General features: G+C 45.1%; 1 long non-coding RNA gene across 1 annotated transcript; it reads left to right on the top strand.

Annotated features, from left to right (window-relative positions):
- Nucleotides 1–5137: 5137 nt before the first annotated feature.
- Nucleotides 5138–6706, top strand: LOC112953934. Its single transcript, XR_003250646.1, has 3 exons — nucleotides 5138–5307; nucleotides 5526–5605; nucleotides 6674–6706. It is a non-coding gene; the product is annotated as an uncharacterized LOC112953934 (long non-coding RNA).
- The last annotated feature ends 793 nt before the right edge of the window (nucleotides 6707–7499 follow it).

A 7499-nucleotide genomic window follows, 5' to 3' on the forward strand; every position in this document is an offset into this window, starting at 1 on the left:
CCTTGAGGCCAAGACTAGCTCTAGTGATGGTATTTTCCAGGAATCCTCTTTGAACAGTGGGGATTGTGTCCACAGGGTCCTTCTGAGGACGACCAGCAGGCTTTTAAAGGATGTTTAGTCTCTAGTTGTAAAGGAAAAGGTCTATTATTCCTATTCAAGAAGGATCTGTGGGAAAATCCCTATTTTTCTATTAAGAAAATCTTTGTAAATGATGTGCTAATGATTGTAGCTGAAATACAGTGGGATAGGGAAAAATTACTTGCCTATTATAATATAAACTGCAATTTCTTTTTTTTTCTACAATTAAAATAATGAGCAATWTGGGCTCATAATTGAAGTAGAAGCAAAAGAAAAAAAAAAAATCTGATTTTTCTTATAATCCCAGAATCTGAGAGTTTATTTTAATTTCCAATGCATCAAGCGTGAGAGGCTACAGCAGTAACTCACCGACGTAACTCTGCATGCTGTGCCAGCATGGCGAGAGTTCACCTTGCTGCTGTGTTCTGGACAGAAACGTACCCCAGCTAAGCACCGAGGGGAGCAAGGCGAAAGGGGACTGTGTTGTCCTCTCTTCACATCCAGCCCTTTGGCTAAGGGAACAGCATGGAAGCAACTGAACCCAAACGATAGAGCTTTCCTCCAAAGGCCCATTCTCAGGTTATTGCTGCCTTTTTCATACATTTCTGACCAAATGCATTTCTTGGTATACCTGCAGATAAATTTTTTTTTAATCTAGTTACTCTCATCTAGGTTCATGACACTACATAGATTTGTTATTGCTCTTTCAGATTTTTGTTTTGTGTAAACCTAAGGTAACTGTTTTAAAAATACACTGTCAGCTCTTTAATCTCCAGCTCATGTCAAGCAAGTAATGACACTTACCTTTTAGGGTGTAATGAGACTTTTCACTGAGATAAAATAGCACATGATTCATTGTGTGTGTGTGTATGTGTTTGGGGTTTTTTTCTTTTTTTTCTTTTCCTGTGCATCGTTTTTGTTGTTGTTAGGTTTTAGTGAAGACTTAAACCTTCTTAGCTGTTGAATATAAATGTTTAATTAGGGCAAGTTCTTTTTGTTTTTGTTTTTTTTAATCAGTCAAGTGGAGGCATTTTGAAAATCAACATCCATCGTAAATGTATTCCCAGCTCTAGCTCTGGTGCAGGATTCTTCTCTGGTCTCTTCAGCCTGAACCCAGAATGAGTTTAGCAGGCAAATATCGGCTTGTGTGAGGGACAGCACTGCAGCTTGATGTAGCCACACAGCTGTGGAAACCACAGTGCACACAATGCCCATTTCAGCCAGTGGGTTTTGCATGTGGATTTTTTTTTCTTGTTTTTAGCGGGGAGGGGCAGTATTGCTTTTGTTTTTGTTAAGCAATAGCAGTGACAAGTTATGCTGTAAGTGCTTTAAGGTAAAGAGATTCTTCTCTGGGCCTTTGCTGGTAGCTGCTCCCCTGGGTGAGGGGGGTTACGGCAGAAGGCTTGTGGGTGGCTACCTGGATTGTGTGGGAGCCGGGACTGGTTGGCATCCTCGGATGTTCAAAGGCGAAAGGAATTCTTTTGTGGTGAACTAGAGAAGCTGACGGCGATGAGCCACAAGGGCATCTCTTGTGTATGTTCTCCTTCCTAAAAATTCTATTTGGTGCCTTCAGGAAACTACCCTTATGAAGACATGGACAGCTACAGTGCTACCAAAAATCCCTAGGTAGAATTTCTTCTTTTGCCCTTTCCAGTAAGACACCCTGTTGAATAACTTGTGGTATCCAGCAGTCATATACCATATATCACTCCAATAGACAAAGAAACGCCTGTTTCAACAGTCCATCATTAGCTTTTCTGCCCCCTTTTTAACTTATGCTTATTAGCTCTGTCTTCCTGTTTGGGGCACCTCAGGTTTGTGAATGCTGTACTGATGATGTCTAGCATCAAAAAGCCTCATGGCTCCTGCTCCAAACTCCTAGAGTTTGGAAAGAACTTGTATTTTTCATGTCCAAGACATCCCTCAGCTATCATATCCTCACTCCCCAGTTTGGGTCATCAACAGGGAAGCACTGAAGAATGTAGCTTGGGGCACCTGCTGGTTAATGGCACTGTAACTTCCAGAGCAAGAGGTGCAGAACTGTGAGAAAATAGTTGACTAAAAGAATGTACCTGGAAAGCTGGCTGGTTTCCAGGTACAAATGCAGCTATCCTTTTTATGTGCATTAAATTGAAAGTGCCTCGGTGACATTACCTTCAGCCATTGCCTTCAAAGAAGCATACTGAAACCTTAATGTGGGGGTGCACTGCTGATGGCTGAGGCAAGTCAGGCTGGGTCGTCAGAGCAGGATTAAAGAAGACTAAAGAGTACTCCAGCTAGTAGGCTGAGTTTCAAAGATGTGCCCTTGGTGTGTTATGGATAGGTGGGAGCTGCAGTTCACATGTCTCTTGAAGTGTTGAGTGCAAAGTGCCGCCTTGCTTTGAACAGAGCTTTTTGTTCTTATTTTCACTTAATGGTGTGTGGAAATGAAGTCTTTAGTTTGGTTTCAAGGGGCAATAGCATAACAGTGGTGGGGTTAAGTATTTCAGAGCATAAAAGGTCAGAGTTGTGCTATTGGTAGTGATCTGGAAAAGACTATTAGAATTTATGTTTGTCTCTTGTTTTCATAACTAAAGCAGTGACGTTCCAGGCACAGAATTTTGTTTAAGTTTTGCTTGTGCACAGAATAGGCTCCACAAGGCTGGCAGCGGCTGTGCCCTTGCCAAAAAGGGGCACAGTCCACTCTGCTCAAACAAAAAAGGCCGAGTAGGTTTGGTGACAATAACGAAGGTCAGCCAAACATCACTGGACAAGCTGTCAGTGGTGAGGTAGGTTGGAAGTGAAACTGGGGAGTAAGTGGGCAAAGAAAGATCTGGTTCAGCAAGTCCAAGGCTGACCTTGTYAGACATACCTGCAGCACAGCTCGGGCAAGGATCAAAGACAAGGGTTTGTGTTTAAGTGAGCTATCTGTGGTGGAAGCCACAGGCTTCTTGCAGCTCTTTCTCACAACTTAGTAGTTTTTGTAGTAGCAGGACCCACAGGTATCCAACCGTACTGCATCAGAGCTGGCTTTGGGCATGGGCAGCCAACCACTCCAGGGAGAGAGACTGCAGTCCCTGGGGTGCTCAGAACCTCAGAATCCAGTATTATGGATCAGACAGGTATTGGTGACATTGACCAGCATCATGTCAAGTGAATAAGAATGTTGTTCATAAAGTCCAAATCACTTGTCTTCGTTGTGGGACACTGCTACTTTTTATTGACCCTTAGGTGATTAGCTGGACACCTTTGGACTTTGAATGCTGAGATAGGCCCTGGTGGGAGGATAATGGTCTGGTCAGGAAGTGACCTGTACACTGCCATCATCCAACTTTGGTACGTCCTATGAATGGACCTTGGTGGCTATTCCTTGGCCTGGGCCTCTGGTACCTCAAGGAGAGAGGCCTGGAGCAGCCACATGGATCTGCTATCGGCTTCAAAATGGCCTCCTGTCTTCAGTGTTATATGCAGGGAAGCAGCACAGTTTGATGCCCAGTCTCTGAATAGTGAGCTTCTCATCAAAAGATTTCTTATTTTAAAGAAGTTCTGCCTAAACTATTTTAAAAGAGACTGAATCTAGAGAACATATCATACCTGATCATACATAAAACACCAAAAAGCCCCAAAGAAGCAAGGAGCATGAAGGCTCGCTACGCTTGTTAACCCCATGCTCAGCTGAATCGAAGGGACTTGTCCCGTGTCCTCGTCTGGCAGCAGCGCTCCTCGCTGTGCCTGTTCCATGGGGCCTGCCCGTTCCCAAGAGACTTGTCAGGAGCTCAAGAGCCATCCTCACGGCACTGAGTTTCCTGTTCTGAGAGCCTGGGAAGGCCCTGTGGAAAGAGATACCATGGCGGCAGCTTTTTCACTTCTCACACAGCTGGCTGAAGATAAATTTTTCATTGGATGTTAAGAGTTAAGCAGAGAACGGCAGGAAATATTCTCCTCCGCTACTGCTGATGGGGTATTATCAGAGTGGCCCGAGGCTTTCCTCAAGTAACTAAGAGCCTCAGACCCTTTTGTATAGAAACTTCTCCAAAGGGTGCTCGTTGTTTTGCTTTCTGGCTGGAGAGCTGACCAATATACAAAATGGAAATATCACAAATTGCAAGTTAAGCATCGTATGAGCACAAGAAGCTCAGTAAGATTCAGACTTAGGAGTGTGAAAGACTCAGATATGAAATACAGCTGGCACAGATGAGCTATTGCCAACCTAGGGCATGTTTTCATTGGTACCTCTGAAATTTTTGCTTGGGTTACAGCTTCCAAAGCAACTAAAGGCAAATGTCTGTGTTCTGCATATTCACTTTTCCTGTGATGTACTTGGCAGGAGCTAAAGAGTTACAGCTTTGCACTGGTCTGAGGTAAAATAAAAGTGTTGTAGGAAACGAAGTGTGTTTGCGGTAGGTCTGTATGTGTGCACATTCAAAGCTTGCACAGTTGATGCAGAAATAGGATTCAGGTGAGTGCCACTTCGATGCCATCAGGGCATGTGCATTGTGAAAAATCACCAGGATAACTACAAATACCAGCTAAAGTCAGTGCAGTTTTTTGTTCAGAGGCCTTTTTACAGGCAGGTAGGCTACCACACACAATCAGCAGTACTTCAAAGTTGGCCAGTGTGTTTTCCTGGCTCTTGCCTCTAAATTCAGCTGCAGTCTCTGTTGGTTCTACAGAGTTCAAAGTCATGTTGTCACCGAACAGCCGTAGATTACAAGAAACAGACACACTGAGGCCGTGTCTGTAATCATGTATGAGAGACAACTGTGGATTGTGTTTATGTAAGAGACTACTGTGGATTGTGTTCTGTCTCGACATTGTTGCCATATAGTTTCCTCCTGTCTCTGGGAAGACTGAGATATGCCAGGTGTCTTATCTTCATACAATTAACAACTTCTTGGCCTTGGCATCCTGTCCGTGGGAAGACTGCGATACCAGCTCAAGGTTTGTTATCTCTACACAATTTACAACTTCATGGATTAGCCCAAGACCCCAACAATGCTCAGYGGAGCCTGACAAGCGGCGCTGGCAGTTGAGTAGGGGGGGGAAGAGGGGCACCAAAGCAAAAAGCTTCAAGAAAGTGGGTGGACTCTTCAAGAACTGGGACAATAAAAGGACTACATTTTACCCCCCAAKGGGAGGGAGATGCGCGTTAAGAGAGAAGCTTCTTTTCCTTCTTCTCAACTCCTTTCCAAGAAAATCATCACCTGCACCGAGGCAGAGATGACGAAACGTAACTCGACTGGTGGTGTGGTAACTTGCTGCATCTCTCCTGCTTGCTTGCTTGTCTTTCTTCTTTTTGTTTTTTTTTTCCTTCTTCTTCTCTCTGTCTTATCACTATTATGAAAATAGAGCTTATAAGGTTGTATGGTATTTGACCTCGTTTGTGTCTTAATCTCGCTCTTGGGATCGTATCGAAACCTCCCCCGACAGTGGATCGGGACATCATGACAGTGAGTTTTGTTCCACAGCAGCAACACAGCCGTGTTCTATAGGTGTCATGGCCAGAAACTCCTCCAAGCAGTGACTTACAGTGAGGTGAGGTGATCTGGTAAGTGTTTCTCAGTTGCTCCACAAAAAGGTGAGGGACAGCGAAGAGCTGGTGTGTAAATGAGATTAAGCAAATTTACTGCTCAGTTATTTGGCAAGTAGATAAGTTTTCTGGGAGATTATAGGTAGGAATAAAGACTTTTGTGCAGTAACATCAGTGAGACTTGGATTCTTACAGTGCCTGAAGGAGTGGGATAGGTCTGAAATACCTGTAGTTCCTGTGAAATTTTAGGCACATAGTAATCATCAGCTCTAGTTGTGCTTATTCAAAATGAAGTTCAGAAGCCATGAATAGCCACAGTTATATATAGCAGCTTAGAAGGGGCACTATGTCATCACAGAAGTACTAAACTTGAGGTCCCTTTTGCGAAAGATCAGTAATCTGTTTAAAGAAGTCAGTGTTAGAGAGCAGTGTTCTGTGGACTGCTGCTGCTTGCGTTATGCAAAGCAGTAAATGAGAGAGTGGAGCTCAGGACTGTAATAACTTGTATATATTAAGTAGCAGTAACTGCTTAGTCAAATTTGCTCTCTTACTCTTCTTTCTGTAGCTATTAATGACATCTTTAGAATCCTTCCTGTGAAAATGAGTCACACGGATTTAGCTCATGTCCTACATGACCATCCTGATAAGGTTGCTATTCGTTATTATTTAGGAGAGCATCTTTCTAATTTATCCTATAAGACGTGGTATGTAAACACTGGGATATGATGTATTTCAAAAGGAGTGACTTCATTTTACACAACATGAATTAATTTACTATTGCGTGTATATTATGTATGGTTCTGTAAGAAAAGATTGGTATGTGCATGGGTGATAACAGCATTTACTGTTGGTGGTGCTGAGGATGCCAGCTGTTTTTTCTTGAATGTTCTGAATGTTCTGGCATTGGTGAGTCCCTGCAGCATCTCACATTATTGACCTAGACATACGAGGACTTTTTCATATCTGCTGAGGAGTAGGTAAGGTTTGGTAGAGAATGTTTATTCTGGGCCCTAGGAATCCTTTCTTGAGACCCTCTTTTAGAGTGTGTTAAGGTTTTTTTGTTTGTTTGTTTGTTTGTTTTTGTAGAGCAGCTCAGGAATGTTGGAATTTATTGGTCCATAACTAAAGATGAGCAAGACAGAGGCAGCTGTCACTGAGCAGGAAGCTCCAAAGAGGCTCCGTGGAGCCCAAGGGACCTGGGCGCTGCAGTTCATCCTGCTGCCTCTGCTGTAGTTCTGGGCAGAAACTGCACCTGGTGAGAGGCCCCCTTAGATGAAATCAGCCCAGCTGTGCCAGAGTAGACTTTGCTGCCAGAAATCCTACGTGGGTACAAAAGTAGGCCCGTTCTGCTGTCATGTAAAGCTTCCTGCATTGCTGTGCAGGCCACTACCCTGCATTTTGTCAGGACAGCTGCTCCGGCTGGGCTTTCATTTCCCTCTCGTGGTCAAAGCCAGCAACGACACTCAATGCAGCACTCTGAAAAGTGCTTTTGTATGTGTGTGTGCGTATATATATATAAATTATTAACAAGAGCTTGAAAAGCTTTATTTTTTTCATGTTCTAAGCCCAACACGCGGGGCCCGTGCTTGCCGCTTGCCCACGCACCATGGCTGAGCGCTGTTCTCTTTACGTGGGCCGGCCCTTGCCGCTCCCAAAACAGGCCGCCTGCTGCCTCCCCGGTCGCAGCCCCCAGCCCGGGCCGGGTCCGGCTCCGGCAGGGCCAGCCCGGCAGGAAGGAGCCCGGAGGGAACCGGAGCTCCGAGGAGGGGCCGCCCTCGCCCACGGCGGGACGCGGGGACAGGGCCCCGCGGCGGGGCCGGAGCCGAGCGCGCGGCCCCGGGCGGCTCCGCGATCGAGCAGATGGATAATCAGAGAAACGGGAGCAGTCAGAGCGGGCGGCGGGGCCTCCCCT

This window comes from Nothoprocta perdicaria, unplaced genomic scaffold, assembly GCF_003342845.1.
Source record: "Nothoprocta perdicaria isolate Ctin4 unplaced genomic scaffold, notPer1 scaffold_1082, whole genome shotgun sequence".
Classification (NCBI taxonomy): Eukaryota; Metazoa; Chordata; class Aves; order Tinamiformes; family Tinamidae; genus Nothoprocta; species Nothoprocta perdicaria.